Here is a 19,919-nt window from a genome sequence, read left to right as displayed (position 1 = left end):
GGAGGACCACCTATTTCGGAATCCTGCGGGTGGGCTTATTGGAAAAGCAGGTGCCTTCTCAGGCTATTCAGGTGGGTCCCCAGGGGCTCGGGTCCCTCAGGAAAACACAAAAGCTTGAGGACAAGGACCAACTCTTTCTAAACCCTGAGGACCCGGCCCCGTGCAGGGCTGTGTGCAGGGCAGCCCCTCCTGTGAACGGCTCTGCTGGAAAAGTCCTCCTCAGGTACGTTCTGCTGCAGCAGAGATGCCCAAGGGTGAGTGTGCCACACCCCCTGCTTTGGGCCAAGCCGCCATCGGGCAGGGGAAGGAGCAAGGGGCAGTTAGAGTGGCATTCTCGTGGCTGCCTCAGTGGCCCTCTTAAGAGGCAGAGAACCTCCCAGGGGGCCCAGGGGTGAGGTGGCTTTCACCCCAGCCCACCTAGAGATGCAGTGACCGAGCGTCCTGGTTTGCCAGGGCCGAGGTGTGGCTCAGGAGGCGGGGCTGTCACTACGAACCCCAGGAAAGTCCCATGAAATCCAGGATGAGTTTGCCAACTCCTGGGAATGTCCTTAAGGAATACCAGCCCCCATCCCAGCCCGGGTCAGGGCTTAGCCCCTCTGGGGAAGGGCGGGACCCCTCTTTAAGGCACCTGGGGGATCTCAAGAGGTGGCTGGACCACCGCTGGTCCAGCCCAGATCCGAGGTGGTTTGCCAACGAGGAAATGGATGTGAGATGCTTTTGGACAAGGTCACCGCATGTAATGGGTCGAATGGTGCCCCCCCAAAAAAGATACATCCAAATCCTAACCCCTGGTGCTTTTAAATGACGCTTTACTTGGAGACAGAGTCTGTTTTACTGTTATTATTATTCTAGTTGATCTACAGTGTCCTGTCCATTTCTGCTGCACAGCCAAGTGACCCAGTTACGCACATGTATCCATTCTTTTTCTCACAGTAGCCTCCATCCTGTTCCATCACAAGGGATTGATGTATAGTCCCCGTGCTATACGGCAGGATCCCCTCGCTTATCCACTCCAGATGCAAGAGTTGGCATCTACGCACCCCAAACTCCCAGCCCCTCCCCACCCCCTCCTTGGCAACCGCAAGTCTGTTCTCTATGCCCAGGAGTCTGTTTCTTTTCTATAGATGGCTTCATTTGTGCCATATATTAGATTCCACTCAGAAGTGATATCCTGTGGCCTTGGACTTCCTCTTACTGACTTAGGTCACTTAGTATGAGAATCTTTAGTTCCATCCACATTGCTGTGAATGGGAAGCAGAGTCTCGGCAGGTGTGACCAAGGCAGCGCCTGGGTGATGCGCCTACAAGCGGAGGGATGCGAGGCCTAGCCGGCCGCATCAGAAACTGGAAGAGGCAAAAGGAAGCGCTCTCCACCTGGGCGTCCCCAGGACCCGACTCGGCTGCCACCCGTTTTCGGATGTCTGCCCCCCAGGGCTCTGAGAAAATAATATTCATGTGCTTCCGTGCCCCCCATCTCAGGGGCTGTGACACTCACACACCCCATGGGGCGAAGGCGGAGACTCCCCCACCCTTCATGGGACCCCCGACTGACGCTCTCCCCCCTCCCCCTGCCCTCCCCTCTCCTCCACCCAGTTGCAGCGGAGTTTGTTGGGCTGAACAGTGAGAGACGCTTAACACACGTGGGCTCTGTGGGTGCCCAGCACATTCCTCCTTCCCGGAAGCCTGGGCATCGCACGGCCAGGTCCCGGGTCTCCAAGGTTTGGGGGCTTCGTGCCATTGGCACAGCCGAAGGAAGGCCTTCAGGAGGCACCTCCAGAGATGACTGATATGCCCGGGCATTTCCCGTTGGCAGCCCAGCCCACAGCCTTTCTCTGCCTTCTGTGCCTAGGAAGGTCCCTCTCTTTGATGTGTTGGGTCTATAACGCCTCCACCCCACCAGGAAAGCCCCCCTCCCCTCCTCTGGGGGTCGGGGTGGTGCTCGGGGTTAGGCTGCATCATCTCAGTCACATCCGGGCCACTCATGAGCGGCCCCCACCGGGCACGGGCCCTGCCTGGCCCTGCGTGGCTCAGCCTGGCTTCTTGGCAAAACTTCCTTCGCATCCGTGTTCTCTGTTTCTGGTACCGCCTACAGTGACTGGTTTTCAGAGGGCTGTCTTCGCCCTGAGGTCTTTATCCCTCTGGGCACCCCTGGGCTTCCGCACTGCCTGTCATAGCCTCCATCGGGGGTACATGGCAGCATTTCTCTTTGTGTTTTACGTGGAAAAAAGAGATGTGTCCTGAAAAAAAAAAAGAAAAGAAAAACTGTGTATGTTGTTGACTGAATATTCGTCTCCTTAAACGTCTTAAAAGTCGTGGGTTAAAATTCGAACCCCAGTGTGGCTGTCCTCGGAGTAAGGACATGATTGCTTACGTTAATGAGGTCGTAAGGGTGGGGTCCTGATCCGATGGGATTGGCGCCCTTATGGAGGAGACCTCAGAGCTCACTTTCTCTTTCTCCCTCCCTTTCCCTCCCTCTGTCTCTCTTCCTGTGAGGACCCAGCAAGGAGGTAGCCATCAAGAAGCATCTTCACCGAACCCCGCCCTCCCTGCTGGACCTTGACCGTGGACTCCCAGCCTCCAGGACTCTGAGGAAGTGAACATTGGTGTTGAAGTCACCCAGTCTGTGGCTCCAGCCGACAGAGGGTCCTTCCAGAAGCTGCCGTGGTGTTGATCGCAGCAGCCCAGCACTGCGGGTCTTGCGGGTTTTCTGAGACCAGGTCAGAGATGAGCTCAGAGCCGCAGGGGTGGAAGAGGAAGCTCCCAAGATCAGCGCCGTGAGGCACCCTCCCCTGGCCGTGGGGGGGTCGTGCCTGCAGACAAGGGTCAACAGTGGGGCAGGGAGGGTGCTGCCTGGCCTCCGAGGGAGCAAGGTGGGTGGAGTCACAAGTTTCGAGCTCTGGGTGCCAGCGGGTACCAGCCGCTGTCTCCACGGGGACACAGGAAGCTGCTGGGGGTGAGGGCGGGGCTGGAGCCCAGGAGAAAGTGCCGTCATGTCACGGCTCCCGTGGGCCCCTCCAGCCCTGATGGTTTGATTCTGAAACAGCTCCAGGAGAGACAGGAAACAGGAAGTGAGAAGGGGGCGGGGAGCGGCTATAGAGATTCACGATGGAGCAGAATCAGAGGCACAAGCAGGGAGGGAGGGGGCGCTGGCCCTCAGTCAGGCTTCACTGGGACATCCGCCCTCAGCATCCACGACCCATGGGCTGTCAGCTCCCTGCCTGTCCCTTCATTCATCCCACAGACGTCCCCCTGTGCCTTCTGGGGCCCCCTGGGGACTCAGCAGTAGACAGGACCAGCCCAGACCCAGAAAGCCCTCAAGTCTGCTGTGGGTTCAATTGTGACCCCCCAAGATATGTTCAAGCCCTACCCCCGTGAACAGGAGGAACAGACCACGGTACCTGGGAAGTGAGGTCTTTGCAGGTGTGACTTAGTTACGATGGGGTCCTCGGCTTAGGGTGGACCCTAAATCCAGTACGCCCCGTGGCCTCGCAGGAGCCAGGTGGGGTCATAGATTCACAGAGGGGGGCTGTGCGACCAGGAGGAGGAGGTTGGGTGATGACAGCTGCCAGGCGAGGAACGCCCAGGACCCCTGGCCACCCCAGAGGGCTGTGCCCTGCCAACACCCCAATTTGGGGCTTCTGGCTCCTGGGCTGTGTGAAAACAAACTTCTCGTGTTTTAAGTGCCCGCGTTGGTGGTGCTTTGTCACGGCGGCCCTGGACATGTCAGCGAGCGGGATGGAGAAGACTGACCTCCAGCATGAATTCACAGGGTCCAGGCGCGCAAGCTGGGACCTGCAGGGGATGCTCTGGGGCCCAGAGCTTGGGCCCTCAGAGGAGCTGGTGGCACGGAGTCGCCCCAGGCTCAGGGAGGCAAGATGCAGCCCCAGCCCGGCTCATCATCCGTCCTTCCAGCCACAGTCCGGGACTGTGTGGCCCTGAGGGCCGCGCCTCTCTTGAAGTAGGTGTCAAAGCCCCAGGTCACCTCCGGCTCCTGCCAGCAAGGTGGTGGCCTCCACAGGGTAGGTGACAGGCCAGAGTCACTCAGGGCCGAGTCACAGGCGGTCAACGTCAGTTTCAGCAGCAGGTATGTGGGTCAGATCGGGAGGGCAGTTAAGCCTGGAAGGCCATATCTAGAGCACGGTGACAGGAGACGCCCCACCCACACCCACTCCCCCCACCAGGGCACACCCCGCGCCCCAGCTCCAGCCGCCAGCTTGCGTCTGAGGTTACAGCTGCAGAGAGGCTCCCTTCCCGAGGGGGTGGCTTCCAAGGCTGCGAACAGATTCGCAGCTCCAGGGAGCAGGATCCAGAGCCTGAGGGACCCACGGGAAGAGAAGGGGGGGGGCACGATCCCTCCCTCGGTCCCCGCTTCCTTTCTGAGCAGCCTTGGAAGGGACTCCGGCCGTGCCCTGGTCAGCAAACAGGGACAGCGTGCCTCCTCTGGGTGGCCTAGGAGCTAAGACCCTAGCACGTGGCCAGGGCTTCACAAGGCTGGCGTTCCTGCTCCCTCCTGTGAAGACTAAGTACCAGACTGACGTGGACGTGAGCTTGTGCTAGAAAGGGCTGTGCAGTGTCAGCCATGACACATCCATGTTTGGGACCCGCCGGATGCACAGAAGCCTTGTCCCTGGTGACCTGGGGACAGATAGGCAGGCGGCAAAGGCCTGGCCGGGAGGTGGACCCAGTGGGGGCTGGTGGTGCTGGGGGAGCCGTCCCTACGTGTGGTGCAGGGGTCTGCTCAGCCTGGGCCATGTAAAGTCATAGGCCAAGGTTAAGGCAAGCACGTGACCTGTGTCAGCCAGGACAGTGTGGGTCATGAGCACAAGCAGGACCCAGGGCGGGGGTCAGCTGGCCAACCTCGGGGAGATCTGCCAAGGGTGCAGGAATGGCCCTGGGCCAGGAAGTCTTAGCTTAAAAGGGCAACGCTCAGAGCCATCATGGGACAGGAGGATCCATGACCAGACCACAGGACCAGGGCACAGAGGCCGAGCTGCAGCAGGAACTGGGTCCAGGGGCTGGAGGCCAAGGTCAGGCACCATAATTGGGGCTACCGCTCAGAAAGAACACTGGGGCCGTCCGGTTGCAGTTGGACCAACCAGGAAAGAAATATTAGTCCAGGGAGTTCCCACTGTGGCTCAGAGGGTTGAGAACCTGACTAGTATCCATGAGGATGTAGGTTCGATCCCTGGCCTCGCTCAATGGATTAAAGGATCAGGCGTTAAGGATCTGGCGTTGCCGTGAGCTGTGGTGTAGGTCGCTGATGCAGTTCGGATCTGGAATTGCTATGGCGGTGGTGTAGACCAGCAGCTGCAGCTCTGATTCCGCCTCTAGCCTGGGAACCTCCAAATACTCTGAATGCCCCCCCCTCCAAAAAAAGAGAACTCTCTCTGGACACTCAGCCCTGAGGCCAGACCCTGCTCCCCTGGGGCTGGACAGGATTCACACCGAAGGCTTTGGTAATGGGTACTTAAAACTGGGAACTTCCAGATGAGTAAACTTCTTTTCTATTTTCCGAAAGTTCGAAGGTTTTCTTTTGTTAATAAGCATGTTGGAAGCGATGTTAGGAAAAACATACCCTTTCAGAAAAACCTCAAAGTATGTGAAAAGAAAGTCCCCCGGAGTCCCGGCGCTTTGCTGAGGATTTTCTGGGGAAGGGAGGGCCCGGAATGCCGAGCCCAGCACGCTCGGGGTAAATGAATGAGTGTTTACCGTGCAGTGCTCGGTGGTTTGGGGCTTGTGTAAATAAAAGGCAGACAGATGAGAAAGCCCAAATGGAAAGACGGGCCTGGAATGTCTCGCGGACTGTGGGGCCGTGGAGAACGGTTTTCCATCCCAGAAGGAAACAGACGAGGCAGCGTTTCCAGCAGGACTGCGGGCGGCGGGCTGGATGCGTTCGGAAGGAAGGATACAGGCAGTGTTTGGGGGCAACGGCCTCGCGTATCTCAACAGTGTCTGAAGAGCAAAAAAAAAAAAAAAACAGTGGGGGGAGGGACCGGAGAAGGACAAATGACAACCAAGCGTGACTGATGTCGTGAGTTGACCGCGTCCCCCTCCCCCAATCTGTGTCCACTCAGAAGCTCGGAAGGTGGCTCTTGGAAACAGGGCTTTGCAGATGCCACCAAGACAGGGGTACGGAATGAGAGCATCATGGTTCAGGGTGAGCCCTGAACCCAATGAGCCTGTCCTGCTGAGACAGGAGAGGACACACACAAGCCCAGGAACGCCACAGGAGCTGGAAGACGCAGGTGGATCCCCCCCACCACCCCCACCCCAGGAGCCTGCGGCGTGCACGAGGCCCCACAGACACCTAGGGTTCAGACTCTGGGCCTCCACGATGGGAGGCAGCAAATGTCCCCTTTTGTTTTGGTTTGGCTTGGCTTTTCGTGTTATGGCGACCCCCGTGGCATATGGAGGATCCCAAGCCAGGGGTCACCTCAGAGCTGCAACTGCCGGTCTACACCACAGCCACCGCAACACCAGATCCGAGGCACATCTTCAACCTATGCCACAGCTTGCAGCAATGCCAGATCCTTCGCCCACTGAGCGAGGCCAGGGATCGAACCCGCATCCTCACAGATAGTATGTCAGGCTCTTAACCCACTGAGCCACAGTGGAAACTCCAAATGTCTGTGGTTTTAAGCCACAAAGTTGGTGGTAATTTGCCGCCCCAGCCCCAGGACACCGTTACAAATGAAAGGGAGGAAATGACCCCTCAGGAGGTGGGTCCCACCCGCATCTGTCTCCACCTGCTCTGGTCCAGAGACATCGTGAAGGTGGTGCCTGTCTGGTTCCCCGCTCGGAGGCAAACCACAGAGAACACAATGATTTTCTCGCCGAGACGCTTGCTCACAATAGACAATAGACGGTGCCTCTGGACAGAGAGCTGTGCAAAATTTTTTACGTGGTTTGCTCCCAAGATTTCCCAAACTCGGGGGAGGGGGGAGGGAGCGGGATGGACTGGGAATCTGGGGTTAATAGATGCAAACTATTGCCTTTGGAGTGGATCAGCAGTGAGATCCTGCTGTGTAGCACTGGGAATTATGTCTCGTCCCTTACGATGGAGCATGAGAATGTGAGAAAAAGGAATGCATGCGTGTATGTGTGACTGGGCCTCCTTGCTGTGCGGTAGAAAATTGACAGAACACTGTAAACCAGCTGTGACGGAAAAAGTAAAAATCATTATAAAGGGAAAAAAATCTCCCAAACTATTTTGGGAGAACCAGCTGAGAAAGCTGTTGGGCAGGGAGTGGTGGGAGCAGAGGAGGGGGCCGGGGATTCTGAAGTCAAGCTCTGACTGCTTCCAGGCCGAGAGGTCACCCCTGGCGCATCACTGAGCACAGGCAGAAAGGCGGGGGGGCCGGGCAGGACCTGCCTTCGAGGTCTGGCCAGGCCAGGCCAAAGGGGCTTAAACCAGCCACAGGACCATGCAGGACCGCAGCGTCCACCCCACCGAGGGATGGGGCCATAGCCCGGGGCGCTGCAGAGCTGAGCGCCAGTGATGCGGTCATTTTGATTTCCCCTTTGAGCGACGTTTGTAAAATCTAAATAAAACGGCCTCTGACCATCTGATTCCTCCTCCTGGAGATCCTCCCTCTTAGAAGCATGGAAGAAAGAGGGAAGAATGGGAGCGAGAGGGGACAGGGACGAGGGAAGGCCCCAGAGACACGCGGTCGCCTCGAGGTCAGGGCCACCTGCCTGCACATCCCCTCTGCTCCTCGCGCTGCTGCCCCCACTGCCCTGGGTGAGTGAGACCCACCCCGGTCTTGGAATTGCGCGCGCGCGTGTGTGTGTGTGTGTGTGTGCGCGTGTGTGTGCACGTGCTTGGAGTGCCAGCAGAGACTCAGTGACTGTACCCTGGCGTCTATCTCTACCTGCAGGGAGGAGCCCAAATGAGACCTGCCCACCCAGGGCCCCAAACCCCAGCGGCTAAGGTGGCAGGGGTGGGGGGCTTGCAACCCCGTGTTCCCCACACGGAAAGTCCCCAGTAAGGAGACTCTGCTCTAGCTGCGTCCCAGGTTCCCGCACCCCCCCCAACCCCGCCCTACGCCAGGATGGCTCCAGGGACCCTCCCCTCTTCCCAGATCCCAGCATCCTCCTGCCTGGCTCACAAGCGCCTGCCCCTCCCCGTTCCACCGGCCTGGTGTGGGGTGAGGGCAGAGCTGTGCCCTCCTCCTGTGGCCTGCCACACATCCCTACTTCACCCCAGATGCTTGGTCCTGGCCTATCTCCCCTCTGGCTAACACCAGCTCAAATCCTGACCCTCCTGGGTCCATAGGGCCTGTGACAGATGAAGTGACATCTATGCAGGGCAAGGAGGGGATATTGGTTTTTTGTTTTGTTTTTTGCCTTTTCTAGGGGTGCACTGGCGGGCATATAGAGGTTCCCAGGCTAGGGGTCTAATTGGATCTGTAGCCACTGGCCTACACCACAGCCACAGCCACACCAGATCCGAGCCGTGTCTGCGACCTACACCCCAGCTCACGGCAGTGCTGGATCCTTAATCCACTGAGCGAGGCCAGGGATGGAACTCGCAACCTCGTGGTTCCCAGTCGGATTCGTTTCCGCTGTGCCACGACGGGAACTCTGGAAATTGATATTGATACTGATGCAATATGGACTCCCAAGGGAAGGGGTGGGTGTGGGCAGAACAGGTGTGGTGCCCCCACCCGGAAGGAAACCGTTGCCCTAGAAAAGACCCAAAAGGCAGACACAACGGCTGGTGTCCAGTGTCAACGTCTGTCGGGGAGAAGCAGCCAAAACTTAGAACAAGGGAGGAGCTCCCCCCATGCCTTGGCAGCAACAAATCCGCCTAGCATCCATAAGGATGCAGGCTCGATCCCTGGCCTCACTCAGTGGGTTAAGGATCTGGCGTTGCCGTCAGCTGTGGTGTAGGTCGCAGACACGGCTCAGGTCTGGTGCTGCTGTGGCTGTGGCTGTGGCTGTGGTGTAGGCCGGCAGCTACAGCTCCTCCTCGACCCGCGGCCCGGGAACCTCATATGCCACAGGTGTGACCCTAAAAAAAAATGGGTAGAACAAAGGATTCTGGCTGGAGGATCTCCCCCAGTGGGTTTGGGCTCCATTCAGGAAGAGGTTTGTCACAGTTAGAGCCAGGCACACAGCAGCCCAGGCCGGTCGGAGCTTCCTGGCGCTGGGGGTAGTGGAGCAGACCACAGGTCAGGAGCGGTCCCCAGGCCTGGAGCACGGCCGGCCCTGTGCTGCAGGACCGCCCGGCCCTCGCTGGGGCAGCCGCGCTCGACACGGATGCACAGGAAAGGGCCTGAGGGGACAAGTGGGTGTGTCCACCGGGGGTGGGGAGCTTTGGGGAGAGCGGACAGCACAGAAGCCTGAACTTGGGTCCCCTGAGAACAGTCAGAGGCCAAGAAGCCCTGGGGCCACACTGGCTTTCAGGGGCCGCATCCGGGGGGCATCAGGCACTCCCCTCCAACCCCCCCACGTGGGGGTGGGCGCCATGTGGGCTGAGAGGCTCCCTGACCCCGTCCCCACAGCACCGTGGCATTCAGGCCAGAGCCATGAAGGCTGCGCAGGGGTCACGGGGCCAGCTGGGGCCGGAGCCAAGGCAGGCAGTGTCTTCCACCTGCGCCCCAGGCCTCCGCCCACCAGCCACGGGGCTTCTGCCCAGACGTCACTCACGGTGGCCACAAGGGACATTCTCATTCTCTGGAGAGCTCATGAGCTGAGGGGGAGTGAGAGTCAGCTCTCCCCAAAAGCCCCGACCCTGGGGGCTCCGAGGCCACAGGACACCCAGAAACAGCAGCCAGCGGTGGCCACACGGACCAGTGGGACAGGGAGGCCGAGGAGCCGGCCCGGGGTCAGGCCTCAGCGGGGCTGCGCAGTCATCTGGGCCTCAGTCGGCTTGTATGGCAAATGGAGGGTTAACAAATCCCTGTCCACAGCGCTGGCAGCTCCTCTCCTGAGCAAGAAAAGCCGCTGACAAACTCATGCCCACGGGGATTCAGCCTCACTCCCGCTCCCACCTGGGCCCTAAGGCTTTCCTGGAAACCCTGGGAGGGTGACAAGCTGAGGTCCTGTGCCTGGCTTATGGTCACCAAAGGGGACAGGCTGGGGGGGGGGTGCGTGCTGGGGGTTTGGATGGAAATATACTAAAATTAGATTCTGATGATGGTTGTACAATTATAATAAAATTCATTTGTTTTACAAGAAAATGCAGGGCCAGCTGGGAGTCTGAGCAGCAGAAAAGATGCATTTTATTTTATTTCATTTCATTTCATTTTGCTTTTATTTTCAGGGCCATGGCCGCAGCGTGTGGAAGTTCCCGGGCCAGGGATTGGACCCGAGCCACAGTAGTGACAATGTCAAATCCTTACCCATTAGGCCACCAGGAACTCCCAGAAAGAAACAAATTTTAGATCCAACACAGTTTTAGCAAGCGGGCTGTAGATCCCCTAATCTGGATAAAATGAACAGACCTTCAAAATGGATGGAAAAAAAACAGGATGAGAGGTTGGGGTTTGGGGAAGGTTATTGACGTTGCCCTCTGGAGTGGCTAAATGTTTAAAACACAACACAGGGAGTTCCTGTTGTGGCTCAGTAGGCTAAGAACACAACATAATATCCACGAGGATGCAGGTTCAATCCCTGGCCTTGCTCAGTGGGTTAAGGATCCAGCGTTGCCGTGAGCTACCGCGTAGGTGGCGGATGGGGCTTGGATCCGGTGTTGCTGTGGCTGTGGTGTAGACCGGCAGCTGAAGCTCTCATTGGGCCCCTGACCTGGGAACTGGCATATGCTGCAGGTGCAGCCACAAAAAGAATAAAAATCAATAATAAAAAGACAACACAAATCGCTGGCAAAGATGTGGCGCAGCAAGTGCCGTTGGTAGAAGGGTGAAACAGTGTGACCCCTTAGGAACAGGTCTGGAGGTTTCTATAAAAGACTAAACACCCCTCCCCTAGACAGAGCAAATCCATCCTAGACATGTATTCCTGATACTGGAAACACCAAGACTTCCACACAGACATGTGTCCCTGAGCGTTCACAGCAGCTGAATCCACGACAGCCCCAAAATAGCGAATCCAAGGGTCCAGTATCAGGAGGAGGAACAAACACATCGCAGCCTCAGCGCACAAAGGGACCCTACTCAAGATCTGAAAGAAATGAACTTTCGATGAATCCCAGACGACACGGACGCATCACAAAAACCTTACACTGAATGGACGGAGCCAGGGACAACAGAGTGAGGACATACTGTAGGATTCCATTTACGGAAAGTTCTGGAAAGGCGAACCAAAGCTCTGGTGGAAAAAGCCAGAACCCTGGTTGCCTCTGAAGGGCGAGTGTGGAGACAGCTTGGGAAGGCCCGTCAGGGAACTTTCTGGAGTTCTGCTGGCACTTCTGCACCCGGAGGGAGGTGTCTACATGCGTCAAACCTCGAAAGGGCCTTGACGTTAGGGGCCACCAACCAACATCGCTCGGCAAAAAGAATTGTTCTTCCGTTACCGAAAAACGGGCTGCTCCTGGTGAAACCTGGTCACCTGCAGCTTTAACTGAGGTGGGAAGTGTTGGTTCCTTCACAGCTGGGGCAGGATTGGTGATCGAACGCATGATTGAAGAGCATGGCCAGACATCTGGCCTTAAAACCAAGTTCAAGAGCGGAGAACCAGGCTCTACGGCCTAAAGAACAGACTCGGGACAGGCCGGGGTTGGGACGACAGTGCTGCACAAGCTGAGACCTGAGACCAGGCCCGTGGACCCCTGCGCCCACCTGCGCCCCACCTGAGATATTAGCCCAGGTGGATGTTCTCTCTCAGATCTGTGTGCTGATGGCTGGAAAGGATTTCCGGATTCCAAGTCTTTAAATAAAGGCAATGTGTGTGCCATGGGCTCTAGTTTTAGACGTTCCTTTACTAAAGAAAGTGAAACTAACACTTTCCCGGCATGTCGTTGGGGTCATGACAACTGAACATCATATGTGGTTCTGGAGAGGACCCTGGACCCAGAAAAGTAGCCATAAAGGGCACAGGCACATGTATTTTATAAACTGCAAAAAAAGTTTGGCTCATTTGTAGGACTTCTTTCTTTTAACTTTTTATTTTTAGGGCCACTTCTGTGGCATATGGAAAAGGGGTCAAATCTGAGCCCCACCTGTGACCTACGCCACGGCTCATGGCCATGCGCGACACCTAACCCACTGAGCAAGGCCCTCGGTGGCAGTATCTCCCTGGTAAAAAGTACCCCTCTGTTCCCCAAAGGAAGTACTCTCTAGACAAGTAATTACTTGAAACCTCTAGACCTTCTCAATGGAGTAGAAAGAGGCAGAGGGAGCCTCCTTTCTTTGTCTTGGGGAAGGAACGTGTGAGGTCAATGACAGGGGACCAACCAACCAGCAGCTTTGACCTACTGGGAAAAGGTCACAGCAAAACTGTCCCAGCGACCCCTCCGGGTCCTCAGGCCTGACCTGGTCCCCCAGCCCCGGCCTGGTCCCCCAGCCCGAGCCCTTCCACCTGAGCAGACGGCCCCCGTGATGGGGACACACAGCCCCCAAGCCAAGTGAAGGTTCTGGGAGAGGCCATGCCCTGGCCAACCAAGGGGCAGCTCAGACCCAAGCACATGGACTGAGAGACCCAGCCGGATGACCGCCTGGTCCTGAGACCAGGACAGTCCGAACCCCCAAAACTGTGGTAGGTCCATGGATCCCACATCTGATAAGTCCCAGGGGTGCCCCTTGGGAGGTGTGGACTCTGAACAGGCATCGTCTGACCGCCGGCCCCACAGTTACCCACTCGGGGACAGAGGTCCAGCCTACCGAAAACCAGTCATGGGGCACCCACTCTCCTGCCAAGTGGTCTGAGCCAGCTTCCCGGGCCACTCACTTCACAGTCCTGCCCTGTGTCCACTCACTCAAGATGCATTGACAGAGAACTTGCTGGGGGCTGCCAGCCTGTCCTAGGCCCTGGAGCACGGCGGTGACAGTGACAGCTCAGACTGAAACTCCTTGGGGCTCGGAGGAAGCAGGGTGGTTTCTGCCTGGTTCTCCAGGGCCCAGCCCTGGGTCTGGCCTGAATCCATCACCAGGCTGCACGTGATGTTCCGACAGGTGACCCTGGCCGCACACTCACCAGGACCCCCGGTTCTCTTTGCAGGGGCCCCGGCCCCACTCAGCTCCCCCACACTGTCCTGCCTCTTCCTGTTCAAGGCGAACCCTGCTATTCTCCACCCTCCAGGCAAAGCTCCTCTGCCTTCTGAGTCTCTCTTCTCCCAACCTCCCGGCCTCCCATCCACGCCTTCCTGGCTGGTGGCTAAGTCCGTCCTCTCGCTTCTCGCGAAGAGGAACCGGCTGTCTGCTCACGTTCATGCCACTCCCTGGGCCAGGAGGTCATGTCTGTAGGTGACCTATCAGGACCACGGGGAGGTTTCCCAGCACCCGATGTGCTACGGGGGAAACACACGTCTCCTGGGGTCTGAGGAGGTGTCAGGCCTGGCTCCTCAAAGTGTGGTCCGCGGACCAGTGGCAGTGAGACAGAATTCTGACTCAGGGAGTCAGCGGAGGAGCGTGGGCTCCCATACAGTCTCTCGCTGTGAACATTGATTGACCTTTGTGGTTTAAGGGCTCCAGGCACCAACACCTCCACAGGCCTTGTTTTATCATAGGAAATGCGCAGTCCCCAAAGGCTTTGTTTACTGTAGGGAATGGAAATTTCTAGTCCACTCCTCAACTGATAAAAAAGGAAGGAGCGAAATGGTGACGTAATCTAAGGAAAGAAAAGGACAAAGAAACCCTAAAACTTACGGGGCATTTCCACCCCTAAAACCCCTATAGGACAAGGACTGATATAAGCAATTGAGCAGGGCCAATGGGAGAAAAGCACATCTTTCTGGACCCCACGTTGGTACCCACCCCCATCTTTAAGAGATCAAAATCCCTATAGGACGAGAGAGAGGGGGGCTCTTCTCCCCCCTGCCCCCAGCAGCCCTGGGAGCTATTTGCTTTCCTTTGATAAAGATTTTGCTTGTTTGCTGCCTGTGTGTTCGCGGAGTTCATTCTTCAACGGCTGTGAACAAGAATCCGGATTCCCATATCATCTTTCCGGGATCAGCAGCGGCATCTCAGGGAGCTTGTTAGTCCCGCTGACTCCCAGGCAGGCCCAAGACTGACGGCAGCAGAATCTGCAGTCGACCTGCCCTGCAGCTGACCGTCGTGCACCTGAGTGTTTGAGAAGCAGTGGGTTGAGAGCACAGGAAGGAAGGAAGGAAGGAAGGAAGAGAGAAAGAGAAAAAGAAAGAGAGAAAGAATGAAAGAAAGAAAGAAAGAAAAAGAGAGAAAGAGAAAGAAAGAAAGAAAGAAAGAAAGAAAGAAGAAAGAAAGAAAGAAAGGAAGGAAGGAAGGAAGGAAGGAAGGAAGGAAGGAAGGAAGGAAAGAAAGAAAGAAAGAAAGAAAGAAAGAAAGAAAGAAAGAAAGAAAGAAAGAAAGAAAGAAAGAAAAAGAAAGAAAGAAAGAAGGAAAGAAAGAAAGAAGGGGAGAAAGAAAGGGAGAGAGAGAGAAGGGGAGAGAGGGGAGAGAGAGAAAGAAAGAAAGGAAAGGGAGAGAGAAAGAGAAAGAAAAAGAAAGAAAGGAAGGAAGGAAGAGAGGGAGGGAGGGAGGAAGGAAGGAAGAGAGAAAGAAAGAAAGTGAGAGGGGAAAGTGGAAGGAGCGGGGAGGGAGGGAGGGAGGAATGTGATAAAATCTTGATCAAGGTTGTCCACCGGGAGCAGTGACCTCAGCTGCGGATCTGAATGCCGAGGTTCCGGCACAAACAACCATCGCTTCCTGCCCCTGGCAGGGGACCCGCAGACCCAGGCAGTTGGGGAAGGGGTCAGTTAGATGCCCTCAAGCAAGTTGCCAGGGCAACCTAACCCCCCCCCCAAAAAAAAAACTGTGACTGTGGAAGAAAGCAAGCACTCAGTTCCCCCCCAGGCTTGCACTCCTTCCCAGACGGGGACCCAGACCTCGTGTCCTGGCAGTCCTGCCCCTCCTGAGCTAAAAAGCACCGGCTGGAATCAGTAAGTGCAGGGAAGCGGGGGGCTGGTGCATCTGCCGTTGAGTGGCCCGCAGCTTGGCTGTAAATCTGCCCTTGGCAGCAGCCAGCCAGTGACCTCACACCTGGCTTCCGTCTGGGAATTGCGGTAATGACCTTACGAGGGAGTGAGACGGTCTTCGGCTCCAAGACAGGGCACATTGCTCAGAAAATCAAGTGCCGACGTGGTGACATCAGAATCCTAAAATAAATTCCACTCGGCCACAGGGGGGTTTCTAAGGTCTAGAATATTCCAGCTCGCCGTGGCTTTTCTTACCTTCCAACTTCTAACATGAGCAACGGGCGTCTCCCCCGTAGCTGAGACCCCGAGAGCATCTCCCCCCGCCCCGCCCCCGCCCCCAGGGCACAGCCCACCCCGCCGAGAGTCACAGGGACTCAGCACCATGAGGTCGCCGTGAGATTCCCCGACAGACGTAGAAACCCACGGCTCCTCAAGTGTTTGGACTAGAGAGGCTGAAGCCCAATTTTGGTTTCTCGGAATTCTTCCTTCTCCAGCACAGTCTCTGTTAAACCAAACATTTTTTTTTTTTTTTCCACTGAGACAGGTTTTGAATAAATACTGCCATAAGAGATTCCATCATGCTTCAGAATGAACATGGAATAGTCAGTTGCCAATTTCTAAATCCTGCCATATTGTTTTAAAAACACATTTTAAAGGCCTGACCCTGCCTCACCCCCACGTCTGCTGAAATGGCCCATCTTTCTCCTTCAAGTTTTGGGGCACAGAGAGTGGACGAGTCACAGTTGATGGTCTTTGCCCCAAAACAATGCCGAATGGAGGAAGCAGAGATCGCTCCCTGGGCCACCCAGCCCATCTCTGGGGAGAGATGGGTCTGCCTCCATCCTAGGAGAGCAAGCAGGAAGCTCCTCCCAGACCTGCTGGGCGGCCAGCTGCCATGAGGTTAGGACACGGTGGACACGGAGACCTGAGGTCCATCCTGCACCCTGGCAGATGCCAGCACTCATCGGCGGACTCCAGGGACCACGGGGCCTTGGTCATCCTGAAACAAACAGGCAGGGAAGGGGAATTAACCAAGGTGGGCCTGGGGAGGGGGAGGGGGTGAGAACAAGAACACTTGGGATCCACAGGCCTTGGAAGTCTTAAGGTGACAAAATTCATCGTATTGCCACACACACACACACACACACACATACACACACACACACACAAAGACACAGACACACACACAGACATACACACACAAAGACCCAGACACACAATGACACACACACACAAAGATACAGACACAGATAGACTGCCTGATACAGACACACAGACAGACACACAGACACAAAGATACAGACATAGACGGACAGATGGACTGATAAACACGCACACACACACACACAGACCCAAAGACAAACACACACACACAAACACACACACTCATGAGATGTCGCCAAGGAGCTAAATGCAGTTGGCAGTGACTGGCTGGTCAGCCCCTGGGCCTGGGGGCCTGAGCGGTCAAGGCTGAAGTTCTGCTTCCAGGGCACTTCCTGCGCTCCGTCCATGGCCTCTCCCCGCTGCCTCTGCCCATCCAGCTCCCCAGGGGGCCTCTGCATCCATAAGCCCTGACGCAGGCAGAACCAAGACCTCGGAGGGCTCGGGGAAGCCCAGAGACGCCCCAAGTGGACAGGAGTGGGGTCCCTGCCCGCCCCTCCTGCCCCGTGGTCAGAGACTGGAGCCAAGCAGAGCCGGGGGGCTGAGGCCAGGAAGATGGCTCAGGAGGCCCGGGAAGGCCAGCGCCAAGCAGGAGGAAGCCTGGGCTCAGACGTGGTTACACGAATCCTAGGCCTCATACCTGAGAAGCGCCCCGCACGGTCAGAAAGAGGGAAATAAAACAGCACTGGTTTATGCAACAGATTTTCAACGTGTGAGAGGAGTTTCTTCTCCCTCCCACCAAGCAGAGGCCTGCACCGAAAACATAGACAGGTACCGCCTGAGTCAGCTCGAGCCCCTAAAACAAAACCCCAGACACCGGGCAGCTTAATAACCCACAGACACTGATGCCTTACGGTTCTGGAGGCTGGCCATTCAGGATCAAGGCGCCGGCAGAAGGGGTTCACGGGTGCTACCTCCCCACCGTGTCCTCACGTGGCGAGAGGGAAAGGGAGCTCCCTGGGGTCCCTTTTAATTAAAATTTTTTTTTTGCTTTTTAGAGCCACACCCGCATCATATGGAAGTTCCCAGGCTAGGGGGTGAATCAGAGCTGCAGCTGCAGGTCGGCATCACAGCCACAGCCACGGGGGATCCAAGCTGCGTCTGCGACCGACACCACAGCTCACGGCAACGCTGAATCCTTAACCCATTGAGCGAGGCCAGGGATCAAACGCGCGTCCTCAAGGATCCTAGTGGGGTTTGTCACCCCAGAGCCACGACGGGCACTCCCTGGGGTCCCTTTTATAAGGGCTCCCATCCCATTCAAGAGGACCCCGCCCTCAAGACCCAATCACCTCCCAAGTCTTCATCTCCTAACACCAGCCCATCAGGCGTTAAGGTTTCAACGTATGAACTGGGGGGGGGGGACGACACACAAACATTCAGACGACACTTGCATCACATGGTATGCAGATTCCCTGTGATGATGGGACCCCGGGATCCAGCTGCTTCATGGATACATCCGGTGCAGGGGACTGCCGGGCCTCGGAGAAGCCTATTCCAGGGATCAAAGCCACAGCACAGAGGTGTCTGGGGGGAGCCGAGGCTTGAACCAGATGCGCAGAAGACCCCCCCTGCCCCCCGCAAGCTGAGGAAGGCTGGGTGGGGAGGGGAGTGGAACAGGATACAGAAGGTGAGCTCAAGCACCTGCCAAAAGGAGTGAGTTGTATGGGCGTGTATGCTGGAGCCTTTACTTAAATGGCAGTGGGACCCAAAGGCTACTCACGGCCCTTTTTAGCCACCTGACTCAGGTGCCCTTGGTTCTTAGGGGTCAAGAGCTTGTGGATGGAGCCCCGGGCCAGCGCACCTAACCCCCCCCACCCCACTCCCCGTGTGTGCACAAGCCTGTGCATGCACGAGCATCGCAGGAAGAGCCATTGCCACCAGCAGAGCCACGGCCAGGCCTTGAGGCGCCAAGGTCCGACGGGGCCTGCTGCTTCGTTTCCCGCTTGGTTGAGGAAGGCGACCTGGGCCAGCGTCTCTGCCTGTCCTTGGCTCTGGCTCCGCCGAGTCTCTGCTTCCTTGTGGGTAAGGCAATGAAGCTACCACCTGCCCCCAAGGCCTTCTCAGGGCGGAATGAAGCCACGGACAGGAGAGGACTTTGTGAGATGTACCGAGCTTTGGGTTACAATGGTCATTGCTGATGCCATGAGAAAAACAGCTGATGGTATTAAAGTGGATGCTGCAGCGACAACCCTTGGCCGGAGGTTAGAGCACACGCCCTGTGCAGCTCCGCCCCACCCCACCCCCGTGGCAGGCTCCTGGGGCTCACACGTTGCCCCGCAAGAGACCACGCAGCCCACAGTTCCTGGCACGTGGCAGTTACAGCCCTGGTCTTCTAACTGCTTAGACCACGCAAGTCGGGAGACTTTGGGGGGGGGCATGGTTGTCCCTAAAAAGAGGGTAAATAGATGAGCTGAAATATTACATCACCTTTTTTTTCTTCATTTTAGGCCACAACCTGGGCCAGTGGAAGTTCCTGGGCCAGGGATCCAATCCAAGCTACAGCCTCAACTGAAGCCACAGCTGTGGCCACTCTGGATCCTCACCCCAATGTGCCATAGCCACAGTGGGAACTCCTCGTGTCATTTTCTAGAGCCTGTAGTCCCTGGCCCCACCGCTGCCCCATGTACACACCTGGGGCTCGCAGGGGGACCCCTTGACTTGTCCTCAGGCAATACAGCTGGCCTCAAGGGGCTGGCAGGGACCTGCCTGCCACCTCTAGGGTGGGTGGGACAAGCCTGCACCAGTGAACAACTACGCAGGAGGCTGAAATGAACTGGGTCACATCAGCTGCTACGCCTCAACCTGCTCTTGGCTGCAATTACTGCACCACCTAGAGCAGTGGGAGGAAGGTGACCTGGGCCAGCATCTCTGCCTGTCCTTGGCTCTGGACTGTGTCACCACAAAGCATACCTTCTTGGAGTTCCCACAGGCGATTAAGAATCTGACTACAGCGGCTCAGGTTGCTGTGGAGGTGCAGGTTCAATCTCTGACCCTGGAACTTCCATATGCCGCAGGTGTGGCCATTTAAAAAAAAAAAAAAAAAGCTTCTACCTCTTTTTTTTTTTTTTTTTTTTTTTTTTTTTTGCTATTTTGGAGCTTCACCCGCATCTTATGGAAGCTCCCAGGCTAGGAATCCAGTCAGAGCTACAGCTGCCGGCCTACACCACCAGCTACAGCAACACCAGATCTGAGCCACATCTGTGACCTACACCACAGCTCATGGCAATGCTGGGTCCTTAACCCACTGAGTGAGGCCAGGGATCACACCCGCATCCTCATGGATCCTACTCAGATTCGTTAACTGCTGAGCCAGGAAGGGAACTCCCCTACCTTCTTTTTTTTTTTTAATTGAATTTTTTTGGCTCCACCTGTGGCATGCAGAAGTTCCTGGGCCAGGGATCAAGCCCAAGCCACAACAGTGACAATGCCAGATCCTTAACCACTAGGCCACCAAGAAACTTCATATCTACCTTTTTGATTCACTGCTGTGGTTGAATAAAAAACTCTGAGGCCTATCGTGTGGATTCCCAGCCGCAGTTCAAGAGTACAGGATGCTTGCAGGCACCTGTGGGTTTTTTCGTTTGTTTGTTTTGTTTTGCTTTGCTTTTTAGGGCCACACCCACGGCATATGGAAGTTCCCAGGCTAGGGGTCGAATTGGGGCTGTAGCTGAGGGCCTACACCACAGCTCAAGGCAACACGGGAT

The sequence above is a fragment of the Sus scrofa genome, chromosome 13, assembly GCF_000003025.6.
Source record: "Sus scrofa isolate TJ Tabasco breed Duroc chromosome 13, Sscrofa11.1, whole genome shotgun sequence".
In the NCBI taxonomy this organism is placed as follows: Eukaryota; Metazoa; Chordata; class Mammalia; order Artiodactyla; family Suidae; genus Sus; species Sus scrofa.
Note: the sequence above shows the minus strand (reverse complement) of the source record.